We start from the raw sequence: 17213 nt of genomic DNA on the forward strand, positions 1-17213 counted from the left end.
CAACTAGGAACCATGAGGTTGCGGGTTCAATCCCTGGCCTCGTTCAGTAGGTGAAGGATCGGGGCATTGTCATGAGCTGTGGTCTAGGTCGCAGACACAGCTTGGATCTGAAGTTGCTGTGGCTGGCAGCAATAGCTCCTATTAGACCCCTCGCCTGGGAACCTCCATATGCGCAGGTATAGCCCTAAAAAGACAAAAATAAATAAATAAGTAAATAAAATAAAATAAAAGATACAGGAGTTCCCATTGTGGCTGAGTAGTAATGAACCCGACTAGTATCCATGAGGACTCAGGTTCCATTCCTGGCGTTGTTCACTGGGTTAAGGATCTGGGGTTGCCGTAAGCTGTGGTGTAGGTCACAGATACGGCTCAGATCCCATGTTCTTGTGGCTGTGGCACAGCCTGGTGGCCCCAGCTCCGATTCGACCCCTAGCCTAGGGACGTCCATAGGCCAAAGGTGAGGCCCTTAAAAAAAATAAAAAATAAAAAATAATAAAAAGATACAAACACCCCCAGCCAGCCTGGGAGGCTAGGCCACAGTGGGTAGAAAAAACCAACTCAGCAGCAAACAATGGTATCGCTTTAGTGTTTGTGAATTTAAACACAATATCCTGACCTTACAAAGTCTCTTCGGCAACTTTTCATGGAATTCATCTCCTGTAACTATTTGAAGTTGTGAAACTCATTTGCAGTGTGGTAAATCTGAGCATGAACAGGGAGGTGAAATATGCGAGATAAATGAACAGCAGTGCTCTGAGGGCCCAGCCTAAAAGCAGCAGTGTGGCTGGCCACCGTGGGTCTCTAGACACAGCTCACTGCGGAACTTGGTTTATTTGGCCACTGATGGCAAAGCTGCAATTTTGAAAATGAGCGGGCGTGGTGGGGGACCTGAGTTACTGGCAGCATGGAGGACCGGGTCCTCTTCCCACGGCTACAGAGTCCGAACGTCTCTGGGCCCTCTGTTCACACCCACAGCACCGTGTGCATGCACACACGCACGCACATCCACCAACAGACTGAAAATTCGATAAGCTCCGAGCAGTCCTCTTTCAAGTGCCTCTGAAACGGGATCACCGGGCCGCAAAAGGAAGGTGGCCTCTGGCATCGGGTACTGTTCTTGGGTAGAGGGACAACTTGAAGCCCGACTTCCAGTTGTCCTGATTCCTTGGGGAGGGGTGGCGATTGGGGTCAGCACCTCCACGAGGCACAGGCTCTGCCCAACTCCAGGGAGGGCGCCCCTCCGTCACTCTACAATGTGGCATCCTGCCTCCCATCCAGCCCCAAGCCTGAGAAAGCCTGTCTTCCCTCAACTGCACAGCTGACTGGAAGGAATCAGTTTCATCTTGCTCCATCTCAATTTTCTAACCCACATGTCATCTCAAGAAAGCCTCAACTACGGACAAGCTACTTGACACCACTTCTTACAGACTTCTCAGGCAATAAAAATATCTCAAAGACCAGTGGAGGGGGGAGGCAGAAGTCACCACCTCACAGATATCATTCACTCACCTAACACGTCCATCTGAAGCACCAGCACCCTCCAGGGACCAAAGGTAAGAGGGTGAACCAATAAGACAGACAAGGGACAGAACTTCGGCCAAGTCATTCGGGGGTCTTGAACTGAAATTCAAGGGCTTGGACAAGAAGTCCTTTTAAGTCCCTCCCAGCTCTCCTATTCTGCACTCTCTACTTTGGTGCAGGGGCGGCGGGGGGGGGGGGGTGCTAAAGCATTCTGGAATGTTCTGCTTCCCTGAACAGATGCTATTTTTTCTCCACATCCATATAGTGCAGGCTGCAGACGTGTGACTTCTCTGCACTCCGCCAAGCATAAACGGCTCATTTTCATCCCAGAGTTTATGAGACTAAGTGGAGCCCTCACCTAGAAGGCTCACGGGCAGGCACAGAGCAGGCTCCTTGGCACAGGGACCCTCACAGCCTCATTCCCTCTACACAGAGGAAATCTGGTTCCTTGAGATCAAACGACAGAAAAACAGGGGCAGGGCTGCCAAGGCTTCCTCACATGTTGCCTCAGTTTGTTTATTTCTTCTTGATCAACTCACATCATTTCTGACACTGCACTTTAACTTCCTGGACACAGCCAGAGAGAAAGGCTTTTTTTTTTTTTTTTTTTTTTTGTCTTTTCTAGGGCCGTACTCATGGCATAAGGAGGTTCCCAGGCTGGGTGTCTAATCAGAGCTGTAGCTGCCAGCTTACACCACAGCCACAGCAACGTGGAATCTGAGTCGAACCTGAGACCTACACCACAGCTCACAGCAACCCCAGATCCTTAACCCACTGAGCGAGGCCAGGGATCAAACCCACAACCTCATGGTTCCTAGTCGGATTCGTTAACTACTGAGCCACAACGGGAACTCTGAGAAAGGCTTTTAAGAGGCATTAAAGTCCAGCCAACTTCTGAGTAGCCACAGTAATGAAGGAAAGGACCAGCACACGGCCAATGCTACAGGACTCTTGCCTCTGAGTACTGCAGGGCAAAGATGCTTGTACAGGATATGGAGAAGCATTAGTGCAACAAGTGAAAATCTTCCCCTCTCGTCCTCCCCCACTCCCCAAATTCCCCTCAGGTAACATTTCAGGAAAACATCTGGCTGGAGCTCCCAAGGGCATCACATCCACACAAAAGAGATGTACCTCTACGGGTCCATTGTCAGCTTATACAGGGAAACAGCAGCTGCTCCTGAATCAATGGGGGGAGAGATTTTTATAAGATCTATGCAAACTGAAGCTATGATTAAATGTACTTACTAGTGGTTAAGGTTTTTACTAGCACGCCTTTTCTTTATTTTTTAGGGCCGAACCCGCAGCATATGGAAGTTTCCAGGCCAGGGGTCAAATCAGACCTGCAGCTGCCAGCCTATACCACAGCCACAGCAACATCAGATCCTTAACCCACAGAATAAGGCCGGGGATCAAACCCACATCCTCATCCTCATGGACACCAGTAAGGTTCTCAACCCATCAAGCCACAAAGGGAACTCCTTATTAGCACATCTTAATAGAAGCTTTCTTTTTTCTTTCTTTCATGGCCGCACCCACAGCATGTGAAAGTTCCCAGGCCAGGAACTGAATCTGAGCCACAGCTGTGACCTATGCTACAGCTATATCTGCAGCAAGGCTGGATCCTTTAACTCACTGTGCAGTGCTGGGGATCTAACTTGTGCCTCCGCAGTGACCCAAACTGCTGCATTTGGGTTCTTCACCCACTGGATCACAGCAGAAACTCCACAGAAATTTTCTTTTTTTCTTTCCTTTTCTTTTTGCTTTTTAGGGCCATACCCATGGCATATGGAGATTCCTAGGCTAGGGGTCGAATCAGAGCTACAGCTGCTGGCCTACACCACAGCCACAGCAACGCCAGATCTGAGCCTTGTCTATGACCTACACCACAGCTCACAGCAATGCCAGATCCTTAACCCACTCAGCAAGACCAGGGATTGAACCCGCAACCTCATGGTTCCTAGTCGGATTCATTTACGCTGGGCCACGACGGGAACACCGAAGTTTTCTTTTTATTCAGAGCTAAGTTCACAAATATTCAGCAGAAATTTCTACAGCAGAGCAGGAGAAGGTGGAGACAAGTAGATACAAGATGGTAAGCCCATGAATAATGGACACGGAAAAGGCTGGGCCCCAGAAATACACCAGCCAGAAGCAGTAATGCAGACCGTCGACGCCCTGGCCTTTCGGGTGACAGGCACAGGCAATCCACGAGTTACTCAACTTTGCTTAGGACTGTGTCCAGCATACAAAGAGCCCTCCCCAGCCTGCCCTCTCCAATCTCCCCCAACTCCTGCCTGCCTTGCTCTGCCCCCCTTGATCACTTTGCTCACCCTCAGAAAGAAACCAGGCTGCCTTGGGGAATGGTGCCAGCTGGTGGCTGATACAGAGAACTATCTACTCATCATCACCCTTTTCTCTCCTTTCTCCAGGAGGACACCATCAGTCACCCCCTCCTCTGCTTCCTCCCATTATGATCACAGAGGGCTTAATTTCAGGAGTTGCCATCGTGGCTCAGTGGTTAACGAATCTGACTAGGAACCATGAGGTGGGGGGTTTGATCCCCGGCCTTGCTCGGTGGGTTAAGGATCTGGCACTGCCATGAGCTGTGGTGTAGGCTGCAGACGCGGCTCAGATCCCGCGTTGCTGTGGCTGTGGTATAGGCCGGTGGCTACAGCTCTGATTAGACCCCTAGCCTGGGAACCTCCATATGCCGCAGGAACGGCCCAAGAAATGGCAAAAAGACAAAAGCATAAATTTCAAAGTCCAAAATCCCAGGACAGAATCTCAGATCCCCCACTTCCCTACCCAAAGACCAAGCGCAAGTCACATAACCTCTCTCTGCCTCGCTCCGCTTCACTCCCTTCTCTGTAATCATGGATAGAAGTACCTTCCTACCCAAAAGGCCTTTATGAAGCAGCAGAAACAAACACACCACGAACAGAACAGTGCTCATCAAACAGAGGAGACAGACTCACCCATCTGCTCACTCCCCACCAGCTGGTTTAGGAATCTGAATGCCCAACTCACAGGAATTCCATGGCCATCGTGCTCCAAAACTGCACCGTTGACAACGGATTGAGGTTTTTAATTGGGTTCAAATGATTTTTTTTTTTTTTTTTTTAGGGCTGCACCTGTGGCATATGGAGGTTCCCAGGCTGGGGGTCGAATCATAGCTATAGCTGCTGGCCTACACCACAGCCACAGCAACGCCAGATCCAAGCCACATCTGCAACCTACACCATAGTGCATGACAATGCTGGATCTTTAACCTACTGAGCAAGGCCAGGGATCAAACTTTCGTCTTCATGGATACTAATCAGATTCATTTCCACTGAGCCACGACGGCGACTCCCTTATTTTTTTTTTTGTTTTTCAAATTCTTTTAAATTGTATTTGCCTTCCTCAGAGGTAAAGATGCCATTTCAACACTGAACGGGCTCTCTTGTCTGGCGGGGTAACTGTATTTTCAGCATAAATGCCACGGTTCTGATCAAAGGGCCAAGCAATCCCTTGGGACTTATATCAGCTGTTTTGAAGTCTCTAACTCTCCGGGCAGGAGAAACTCCTGTTCTTGACCCACCAAGCCCTATGTGATCACTGGGCCTCCCCAGCCCCCCCGCCCCCACACTTGGCAACTGGGCTCTGGGTTTACCAGGAGAAAGTCTAAAGTATTCCACTTGAAACCAACTGAGGCTCTGCTCCATGACCAAAGGCTGGCTCCCTGTGATAAAGATCTCAAAGGGGCTAATGAAATTATCTCCTCTGCCCTTTATTCCTCAGTAACAACCACAAAATTAGATAAAATGACCCCCTGCTCCTCTAATTTAAGGCCTATTTTATTACCTTCAACCCCCACTTCTCTCTCTTTTCAACGGATATGAGACCCTGAGGACCCCAAAGGCCGATGGGATTAGTAATTGCCAGCTTCCTCCTCCCGGCCTGTTCTCCAGAGGGCGCTTCTGCTCCCCGCCCCCCCCGCACCCCCCCCCCGCCTCGGGTGGGGTCACAATCAGTTCAATCTTCATGCTTCAGAGGCATCCCCTTTGAACAAGATGAACTGTTCTCCACCCCTGCCTGGTGCTCTGCTCAAAGGAGCAGCAGCCCCTTCTCACTCAGAGCAGGAACAACGGTCACTCAGCCAAAAAGGCAAAGGCCAAAGGAGGCCAGCGTGCTTAACTGTCCACCAGGCTCCAACACAGCCCCACGCAAACCAGCACCTTGGGAGGGCTGATCACCCCCATAAAATGCAAAGTGCACTTTGAACCCAGCAACAAGGAGGATGAGAATGATCTTCCCCAGCCTGCTGGGCCGCGATGGAGCTCTGGCTGTTGGTGTTCCTTTTCAGAGCATAGCCAGAAAGGGCACAAGTGCTTCTCTGCAGCAACCCCAGGCAGGCAGATAAAACATGGGTGAGGTGAGCACCAGGCCTTGCCCATCAGGAAACAGAGGAGAGGAAAGAGAAGCATCAATGCCATGGGTTTAAAGAGAGCCAACCACAGCCTCTAGCTTTGAAGAAGGGAGCTGAGAGAAGAGGATTCCGAGAGCCTCAGAAACCACTCCAGCTACGAAATGCTCCAAAGAGAAAAGGAATCATTTAAAATGCAGAGTATCTGCTCTTTCGCACTAAGAGATGGAAGAAGAAAGTTCTTCACTCTCTTCTGCCTCTTTGGGAAAGTTACTTTGATTAACCAGTCATCCGAAGGGCCTCCTTCCAACTCGGTCCATAATTGTGAAGAGGCTATAAGGAACAGAAAACAGTCATTTCATAACAGAAAGAGGATATGGGAGCGATCAAAACAATACCTCCAGTCCTTTTGTAAAGTAAATGTTTATTCCATTTGAATACTTCCATTAAATTCTCTTTCATAATGGATTACAAAACTCCTAAGGTGGATAAGACAAACCAGCCGACAGATCACAGATGAAAAGTGACCCGACCAAAGTAAAAAGTGGTTCCCAAATGATGACTGATTCTGCTCTGGAAATGGAAATAAGCAAACGCTCCCCTGGAGATGTCAATACCTGGGTGTGGTTTTACAATGAAACCTGAAAACCAATTTTCCAGATCTTGCTTCTTCTTTAAAAGAAAGATAAGATAAAGGCTCCTGGGAAGCTGAAGATCAAGGCTTCACATGGGAAAACCAGACACCTGAGAGGGGATGTACCCTGATGTGTGCATCTGTCACCAGCTGCAGTGTGGATTCCCAGGCACTTCACCCATAAAGGAAATCACCAGCCAGAAACCAGCACACCAGTTGCTGTGTCTGCTGGCTGCCTTCGCTCTGACTGCTCCCAAATGTCTACCCTGGATACAAGGGGCCACGCTGGACAGTCAGTGTCTTTGGATGGAGGCCAAGGCTCCAAAATGGCTATAACACACACACACACACCCTGATACACAGATTCTACTGCTGAGGTGTTGGCAGTCCTCAGTAAACCTGTTCTTTAGAAACAGTACACATTTAATTGAATGAAGAAAGAACACCCTATGCAGAGTCATAAGCTCATAAGCTCTCGGTGAATTCGGGACCGATATCACTTTGTGGACTTTCTAATGAGGATGATGTGGGTTTGTCAAGATTCATCCAGAGAGCTCTGTGAAGTGCGCCTGAAAGCATAAAGACACGTCCAAGCCCCTGGGTAGAGGGGGACCAGCTCAGTCACTCGACAACTTGACCCGCCTCATTTTGCTTCTAACCAGATTACAACTGTGCTGAAAAATGGAAAACACTCTGAGAATCGGAGATCTCCTAGAAGCTCGGGGAGCATCGAATTATTACTAATGGGGAAGCACTCCCCGTGGGTCTGGCAGCATGGAGACCAGACACTCTCACCACCCTGCACTTGGCCTCTGCAGACATGGAGCAGCCCAAAAGAGCAACGATACCTCAAATTCCGAAACCTACTACAAGGCTAAAACCCACTCACATTTTAACGTTGAGTTTTTTAACTACCACGTGTTTTCTTTGTGTATTTTTCAAGTATGAGAGACACACTGGACTCCATGCTGACACGGAAATCCCTGAGCAAAGCTGAAACTCTCCCTCTACCCAAGCCTAGGAAACTTTAAGATGAACAGGGTCAGGTGAGAGTCAAATTTCCTGTACCCCCTTGCCTTTCACTAACTTCTCATTCAGGCAGTTACATAGCTGGGGCTTAGCACCAGGCAGAAGAAACCACAGTGATGAGATGGCTTTTCCAGGTGGCACTAGGAAGCTGGTACCTCTCCTAGGTTGGGGAAAGCACACAGGGAAACCAGAAGCCAAGTTCCTTCTCTCTGCTTTCATGCTGCACACACCCAAACAAAGCAACTGGAAAGGCTGCATACTGAGCATTGTTTCTGTGGAGGCAGGAGCAAAGCTCAGAACCACATTTGACCCTGTGAAAGTGGCCAGTGGCTGGAGGGAAGTGCCATCGGCCCACCTCCACCCTGGCTTCTGTGAACTCAGCCACCTGCCACTTCTCGAAAGGACCTAGGCCCCTTTCTGGCTCCAAGATTCCCAAGACCCACTGCTCTGGGGGTTGCTACTCTCAACACAGAGCTGGAAGCAAAACAGCCTCAAGCCAATCAGTGTGTCTCTCAAAGATCCCAGCATACTCAGTCTATGGGGAAAAGGGAAATGCACAATGTAAAAGCGTTTTATTAAAATTATTTAAACCTAGACTGTTTTAAAACAAATGCCTGAGCCACTTAGAAATACTTTTATTTCCTCTGGGTTGTAAACTGGTCAAGTTTACATATTGTTTGCTCCCTTCCTGCCTATACATTTAGTAACAAACTACAGAAAAGACCCTTGAAAGTATAGTCTTTGCCTACATATTCAGCTATGGGCTGGCGGACAGGTGTCGCTCCCAGGGCGGCCAAGGGGGCTAGCAGCTCGGGCAGGGGGCTGGCAGTTAGCACATTACTGACAGTGACACAAAGACGCCTGACTTCTTATCCTTTTCAACAGGGTAAGAATCTAAACTCCCGCTGACTTAACATATTACGGTAAATTCTCAATTACCCGTGGTAATGTGCGCAAACAGCCATGTAATTAATCCAAAGAGGCACTCTACACATCAGTTCATTGGCTTAGGAATACATTACCATATTTTGTGGCTGTGCTTCAGTTTGGTTTACTAGAGCATTTTTTTTTTTTTTCCTCATACGAACATTCACTCGTGTACTGAAAGCCAGTTCCATGCCAGGAACCAGGCAAGGTCAGAGACAGTAGCAAAAAGAACTCACAGATGAGCAGAAAGCTGTGTACAAACAAGTGAGTACGGCTGACCGAGGGCACGTGCAACATGCTGTGTGAGCAGAGAGGCAGCATTCGTGCTGCAAAAGGGCCGTGCTCTGAACACCCTCTCCTTCAGCAGCTGGTAAATAGCAAGTGAAACTTGGGCTGAGTCTTCAATGAGGAAAAGGAATTCTCAAGCACCCACTCAGACGGAAAGGAGAAGAGGGCCCCGTGCAAAGGAAAGCGTGCTGGGTGCTGAGGAGGCCAGCAATGAACGCCCAGGAGAAAGCAGGCAAGTCAGTGATCACCTTTGCCGGATGACTCAAAGGGGCAGGGGACCAACTGGACCCCTTCTTAAAGGAGCTGCCAGCTGACATTTAAGGACTGTCTCCTTTAATGCAGAACTTGAGGTGGTTATCAGACTGTAGGACACGGCTAGGGTTTTCCCACAACCAGCCTGCGCATGAGCAGGTCCAGGAAGCCACCAACCCTTTACCTGTTCGAGGAGGAGCTCCTTGATGAGAGGCGAAATCCACGGGCCAGCTGTGAAATCAAGAGTCTGCTTTCCGTGTTCCTGAAACACAACAGGACAGGACCACTTTTGTTAACCTGGAATAGGAGTCTTTCAACGGCCCCAGTGACACCTGCAGACCACACTTAAGGTTCCTTGGCCTCAGAGCAGAAAACTTGACCTGGGTCACTTGGGTAAGGAGTTGGATGGAGCAAAGGGATGCGGGTGAGAATCCCGGTGTCTTAACTCAGCGGCAGGGGAACAGTAAGCCAGGCATGTCGTCTCCCTCCCCACCAGGCAGCCTCTATCTCACAGAATGATTAAGAAGGCTTTGGAGGGGGAGGGAGTGGGAGGGATCGGGAGCTTGGGCTTATCAGACACAACTTAGAATAGATTTACAAGGAGATCCTGCTGAAGAGCATTGAGAACTTTGTCTAGATACTCATGTTGCAACAGAAGAAAGGGTGGGGGAAAAAATGTAATTGTAATGTATACATGTAAGGATAACCTGACCCCCTTGCTGTACAGTGGGAAAAAAAATTATTAAAATTAAAAAAAAAAAAAAGGATTTCTTTTAAAGATTTTAAAAAAAAAAAAAAAAAGAAGGCTTTCGATATGCAGGCCCTATGCCAAGGCTGGACCTTCGGGGGGACCATGGCACATGTTCCCCACCCTCAGGGAGCTGACAGTCCACAGAGACAGGGAAGTAAACAGGCGGTCATCATGACTATGATGCTGCCAACAGAATCTGACATGAGGAAAATACACTGAAGTGACACAGAGCCTTTGCAGAGGCACCAGCTGACCCCGGAGAGAGCAAAGGGAAGGGGCGGACCTCCCAGAGCAGGTGATGGTGAAGCTGAGGACTGACAAGTACGAGTTGGCCAGATTAAGATGGCAAGCCAAGAGCATGCCAGGCAGGGAGAGGAGCCAACTGGGTGCCCAGGAGGCAACGGCATAGTGAGTTCACAAGCAAAAGGAGTATTTCAGAGGCCAAGAGGGAGACTGGCATTTTAGGAGTATTTGGACTTTTTCTTGAGGCCAATGGCCAGCGCATGCAGGGTCTCCTGCAGGACAGTGGCACTGAGCTACTGAGCTATGGCACAGCTCAGAAAGCTTTCCGCGCATCCGAGAAAGGACTGGAAGGAGGTGAGGGATGCCCCGCTCGGCTGCCCCAAATGCCATGTCCCTGGTTAGTTATGGAGAGGACCAGGAGAGAAGGCAAAGGAGACAGAGTCCAGGCAACCTCCAGTGAACCACTGCTTTTCAACTACAGGTTCCTCCCTCAGGAGGGGATTCCACCTGGCCAGACACCCCCTTGGGAGCAGAGCCTGCCTGCCCCAGCACACCCTCCAGAGGGTGGGGAAAGCCTGGTATCACAGTGTTTCTCCACACGGGCTCCCAGACGAGCAACAGCAGCATCACCAGGGAACGTGCTGGACATGCAAATTCTTGGCCCACCCCAGACCTGGTGACTCAGAAACTCCAGGCGCGGTGCCCAGGCAGTGTGTGTGTGTGTGTGTGTGAACAAGCCTCCAGGTGACTCTGATGCTCCCCAAAGGCAGTAAGAACTCAGTGGGAGCAGTGCCAGGACCACGGGTACCGAGTACAGAACTAGCCCGGCCTGATAGCCCAACCGCGCCACCACGCTCAAGGCTGCACACTCCACACGGCCTGTGATGCCCATTTCTGCTTAAAAGCAAACAGACAAAGCTGGTTTTTATCAATGTCTGGCATTGTTCGGAGCCCCGCGGACCACGGGGAAGAATACATGGGCACACCTGAGAGAGGGGAGACGTGATGCTTCAGGAGAATGTCATTTCCCTAAGCAACACCCGATCCTCTTCTTCAGCCCTCGTTTGTTTCAGGATAGACAAAGCAAACTCCAGCTTCAGGAACAGCCAAGCTCACCTCTCCTTTGAGACAAGGTCTCTCCTCCCACCTAGAAACAGAATCTGGCCGCTCCAGAAAAGAAACAGTGAAGCCACCTGGAAGGCTCGCCTGGTTTCATCCAAGGGTCAGATTTCTCTCTGTGGTTACAATGCCAACTGTGTGCTTACTGAAACCCCAGGCCCAGGAGCCACAGAGTAACTCTGGGTTGAGAAGGGATCAGTTCAGCTGCCATTCTCTTTGAATACCTATCTTCTCTAAGAAAAGAAAAAATGACCCCTCCCCGCAAAGAGCAGGGGTCGATAAAGTCAGCAGATTCTCACATTTTTATGTTTCTATAGCTCTTGTTTTGCCTTATAAAAGGCCCCTGGATGGGATCCAAAACATTAGAACAGTGATCAGATCAACCCAGATCACAGTGGCAAACCGCATGTCCCAACTGCAGTCAGTTTCTGGGGTGTGAGGCCAAGGCCACAGTGAGGGCAGCTGAGCTGAAGGACCTCGTAACAGGTCAAGGGACCACATGGGGTGCAGGGGCAGTGAAGACCCCATCCTCCCAGCGCACAGGGAATGCCACAGAAAATCCCACTGCCTTCTCTGTACTGCACCCTATGTCTGCACACCCCAGCTCTCCAGCCTCCTCACCCGCCCCTGAGCATGTGGTCCCCACATCTGTAAGGACCTTCTACACGCCCCAAGGGGCCTCTTCATCCTGCTCTTCACTCCTTGCTGGCCACACTGACGATAACGGCTGAATCTCCCCCCCCCTCCCCTGCCCAGACTGTAAGCTCCTTGAGGAACTTACTAAGTGCTCACTGAATCAATGGCTAAGCACAGATTCATCCCCTCACCTTCTCTAGGCCAATGACTTGGCCAAGGCCACAAGGTAAGCTAAGGGTCACCCGAGGGGAGGCTGTACAGATGATTCTCAATTCTTTCTGACATTCACAGGCTGTGTTCCCATCTTTTCCGAGCACCTGTAAACCTTCATCCCTTGCAGACAAAGACATCTTACTTGTGGTAAGAAGAGATTCATTTGTGTGTGTTTTAGTTTGAGGTCTTGCCTAAGAGCATGGAGGACATTTTGGGAATCTTAGAATCTGGGGCCCTAAGTCCAATCTAAGGACAGAGCAGGGACTCTGCGGGGAGCAAGTCAGGAAATGGCCACGGGTCGGGGAGTGGGTCGGTCTTCATAAAAGTTTCCAGAGCTCTGGTCCCTCGGATGGACTTGTGTGTAACCTCTGTTCATCTGGACTGACCTGGGCAGCAGTGGCACAAAGACTCTCCCTACCATCTCTATGCTGTTCTGAAAACGTGCTAGGCCACTCAGACATGTTTCAGCCTGACATCGGCATGGCCAACTTGAGGGTTTGTTTTAGGCAGCCAGAAGCTGAGAAGTCCCCAAAATCGTAAATACTTTTTGCAGGGATGAGAGAGAACGCAGGCACTAGAGCACTTTCTAGGTGACGTGGGGTCACAGAGGAGGGAACCTCCTCGAAACCACCTGGGTACAGCCCGTCAGTGGAGGAGGGAACGTTTCAGCTGCTGGCCACGTTCTCCTGATAGGCAGGTACAGAAACTGGACCATTTCCTGAGCTTCTCTCTCAAAATGATTAAAAACAGAGCAAAGTAATCCCAAGCATGACTACAGTGCTTAATCTGAACTTTCATATCTAGATCACACCTGGTTTTTCATTACAACTGGGCAGGTATATGCGAGATGGTTTTATCTATTTACTTATTTATTTGGCTGCATCCACGGCATATGGAAGTTCCCAGGCCAGGGATGCAATCCAAGCCACAGATGCAACCTGCGCCACAGCTACGGCTATATCCGATGCTTAACCCACTGCACCAGGACAGGGATCGAAACTGCACCTCCCCGGTGACCCAAAGCACTGTGGTTGGATCCTCAACCCCCTGTGGCACAGTGGAAACTCTGAGATGGCCATATTTAGACAGAGAAAAGTACACCAGATGCATCATCAAAAATATCAAAGCCCCTATTACACCACACGCACACACATACACGTTAAGTGAATGAGAATTAGTTCTGCCCAGTGTCCTCCCTGGTATTCTGGGCTCCTCCAGACACCTGAGCTGCCCTAGACACCTGGTGCCTACAGTGGCCCTCGGTAGGGCCACTGCCCCCAGCCCTGCCCTCCTCTCACAATGCCCACACTTCACCCCATCAGAGTCTACCTTCTTCACACCCTGATCTTAACTGGTATTTCTATGAAATTATTTCTGTGAAGATCTAAATAACTAAGGTATGACCTGTTCTATGGAGGCTTACATGCTGAGTAAGATGTTTAAAGAGAAACATTTTACCCACATTCTTCCACTGGTAAAATTTTAGGCACAACAGTAAGTGAATTCTGGTTTGGGGGTACAGAGTCCCTTCCACACTCCTCCCATCCCATCGCATGGACCAATTCCAGCTTCATCTGTATCATAAGCTGCCCCTGCCCCCTCAGGTGGAGGTAAAACGAATCCTCCATTTGTAGAAATGGAGGTTAATGTTGATACGATGATGTCCAAAGTCCGACGCCTCAGTCTGTCCATTTACCTACAGAAGAACCAAACTGTCTATGGAGAAGGAGAGACTGTTCTCCACCCACTTCTGGTCCGCACTCACTCAGGAAGGGGCCATGCTCATATTATCTCCAGTGTCTGAACCCAAGTAAGGAAGAGAGTGGGAGAAGTCAGCCTCAAGGCATTCCTCTCCCTGCAGAGGCCCACAGCGCATAGCCTGCTATCTCCAAGAACATCCCAGGGCACTTATAATCAGTGTCTGTAAAACCTCCCTAAAAATAACAGCATCAGTCAGGGCTGATTCTTAGACTGCTGACAAAGGACTCTCTGATTCGGTCCCTTCCAAGATAAGAAAGAGCCGAACTGTAAGAATAAAGCATGTGTTAAGATAAAAACCAGAGTGGGTCCAATGGGACAAAAGACAGCCTTTCACAACTAAGTATCCAAGAGGCCAAGAAAAGAACAAAGAAGGGGACCGCTGAGTCGTGGCCAACATCATAGGCTCATCGAAGATAGATGGGTTTCTCAACGGATGTTTCTCAAAAAAAAAAAAAACAAAAAAACTGGTGTTTCTAGAGCCAGCTTGATTACAACAAACATCTAGACACTTTGTTTAAAAAATTCAGATTCCTGGGACCCACACCCACCCTATGAGGTCAGAACTCTAGGGCAAGGTCTGAGAACACACATACCTAGCCAGCACCCAGTGGAGTGTCAGGGGCGTTCCAGAAACAATGTTCCAAAGGAAACAATAGGTAACTTTTTAAAACACTGTAGTCACTTAACTCCAAAGTGATAGGGCATGCAAGAAAAGGCAGGTGTAACTGAGGGTTGTCAGAGCCCTCTTCCTCCAGTTCAAATTGTGGAATATAAGCATCATGTCATGAGGAAAACAATTTAATTCAAACGTAGTAAAACAAAGCCTCTCCCTGCAGCTTAACCATATTCTGCCTGGAAGACCACCCAGGACCCCCATCCCTGCCCAGCTGCTCCTTGTGGCTGTCACAAGTCCAAATGGAAGTGACACGGCTAAGAACCCTCAGTGTCATCCCAATAAAGACCAGCCTCAGGTAGCCGGCCGCACACTCCAAGTCAGACCCACAGGGACCCTCCTGGTTTCAGCTTTTACAGGTCTCAGCCTCCGGCTGAACACTCCGTAGCCTCAGGTCCCCGTTTTATGTGAGGTGCTACTGCTCGAAATGTGCTCCCCAGAACCAGCAGCACCAATGTCACCGGGAGCCGGTCAGAAATGCAGAATCCCAGGCCCCACCCAGGCCTGCTTCTCCAGAAGCTGTGACGGAAGGAGATTTCAGACCATTCCTGTGTACATTTAGGTTTGAGAAGCCTTGTTTTTTTGATTTTTTGTTTTTTTCTTTGCCATTTCTTGGGCTGCTCCCGCAGCATATGGAGGTTCCCAGGCTAGGGGTCTAATTGGAGCTGTAGCCTCCGGCTTACACCACAGCCACAGCAACGTGGGATCCGAGCCGCGTCTGCGACCTACAGCACAGCTCACGGCAACAACGGATCCTTAACCCACTGAGCAAGGCCAGGGATTGAACCCGCAACTTCATGGTTCCTAGTTGGATGCGTTAACCACTGCGCCACGACGGGAACTCCCCGAGAAGCCTTGCTTTAAAGCATGGAGAGTGCCACCACTGGGAGACTTTTACCTCCACCTGGGTCACCAGCGCACCCCACCCCTTTGGGCTCCAGACTCTAAGAGGCCCTCTCCCCCTACAATCCTTATGCAGGTCTCCTCAGTCTTGCTTTGTCTTGGAGCCAAATCACCATCAGCAGGACCCAAAGACAGCGGAAGATCCAAAGTCCAACCTGAGGGATTCAAAAGGAGGTGGTAAGTACTGATCCCTTCTCTTACATTCTCTTCTGGCTCCTCCCTCTCGAGGCAGGAATACCGACCACGTGACCGCAGACCCGTAGGGACAATCCAAAGTCAAACAATACTACAGCACGCTGGCTCTCCAGCACAATGTTAATGAGGTCGAGGTCACGACTATGATTAGCTTCCTCTGTATCTTGGCACAGACTCCAACCCTCTGCCCTCTGGCCGGCTACAAAGGCTGACGCGCCCTCGGTTAGCAAGAGGAGGATGACTCAGGGAGGATGAACAGAGCAGCAGGAGAGCCTGGAGGAAGGGTGAGCAGAATAGATCAAGGAAGAGCACTCAGCTCGGAGGGATAGCTGACATGACAGAGGATCAGGTGGACGGCACACGACAGAAAGAGAAAGCTCAAGTTTGACAAGAAGAAATGGGAAGTCCTCTGGCTGTGGTCCTAAAAATCAAATGCACACATGAGCTATAGAAAATCTAACTTGACAGCAGTTCTTGTTTTAAAATGTTTACTTAAAAAAAAAAAAGGCAAGTTTTGTTGACTAATGTAGTTGCTATGAAAGCTAATAAACTAAGGTTCCATGAGTCTAGTTTTCAGACCAAGGAGAGCAGTGGTTCCTGGGTACTTAGCTGATCAGACTATCCTAAATGGTCCCCTGGCCACGCAGGTGTACATACAACCTGTCCCACCGCTTTATCACCATCACCACTTGGGTTATTACGCAGCATGGCCTCTGTACCTGGCTACAGCTTCTTTTGGCTTTGGATTATAGCTTCACCATTCCCCACATCAGCTAAGCTCCCTTTGATGCTGCTCTTTCTTTACTAATCAAGAAAAGAACGAGACAAGACAAACTGGAAAAAGCATTAAAAAAAAAAAAAAAAGAGTTCCCGTGGGGCTCAGCAGGTTATGAATCCTACTAGTATCAATGACAATGTGGGTTTGATTGTTGGCCCAGCTCAGTGGGTTAAGGATCCAGTGTTGCTGTGACTGTGGTGGAGGCTGACAGCTGTAGCTCCGGTTGTACCCCTAGCCTAGGCGGCCCTAAAAAAAGCAAAAAAAAAAAAAAAGGGCAAAACAACTTAAGCAACCCACTGACCAAAAGGATTCAGATCTGAAAGACCTAGTCACCTACGCAAGCCAGCACACTAGGCTACGTATTATAGCACGGATTTGTGCAGAATCAGTAATTAGGGTTGGTAAATTATGAACTTTCAGTACGGAAAAACCTTGAAACGGCTATTGTAAGAACGAACAAATGATAGGGTCAATACCTGTTTAGACATACTTCCCTACGTAGAATCATCTCCTAGGAATGGACAGTTAGTCATTAAAAAAAACTAGATGTGATTTTAGATTGTTTTCAAGTTGCGAGCCACGTTTTCCTTAAGGGTACATTTCATATAATAAATGGTAGCCATTTATAAACAAGAAAGGACCGCTTACTCTTAAGTTTGTAGTTGCCTGGCAGGCCAGTCTATTATTTTCAATCTCAGAAAACGTGATCCCTATGGGGTGAGAGAAAAGTTAGAAATTTTTAAGAGGTTAATTCATCCTGAGCACTACATGTGTCGTGCACAACTTGCGTGAAGATTAAATGAGGCTACTGTCAATGCAGTTACAGGCGTCTTAAACAACTGGCTAACTGCCTCGAAACTGGAAAACAACATGTGAAATTCAGCC

At 49.1% G+C, this 17213-nt stretch overlaps 1 protein-coding gene across 2 annotated transcripts in view; it reads right to left on the reverse strand.

Moving 5' to 3' along the window:
• LHFPL2 (LHFPL tetraspan subfamily member 2) overlaps positions 1-17213 on the reverse strand; it is a 176672-nt gene that overhangs the window by 151833 nt on the left and 7626 nt on the right. The window contains exon 2 of one of the 2 annotated variants that reach the window (XM_047778170.1): positions 9241-9318. The exons of the other annotated variant lie outside the window; for it this stretch is intronic. The gene's annotated coding sequence lies outside the window, so the exon portion shown is untranslated. The remainder of the gene's footprint in view (positions 1-9240; positions 9319-17213) is intronic. 2 annotated transcript variants of the gene reach the window in all.

Source organism: Phacochoerus africanus, chromosome 4 (assembly GCF_016906955.1).
Source record: "Phacochoerus africanus isolate WHEZ1 chromosome 4, ROS_Pafr_v1, whole genome shotgun sequence".
Taxonomy (NCBI): domain Eukaryota; kingdom Metazoa; phylum Chordata; class Mammalia; order Artiodactyla; family Suidae; genus Phacochoerus; species Phacochoerus africanus.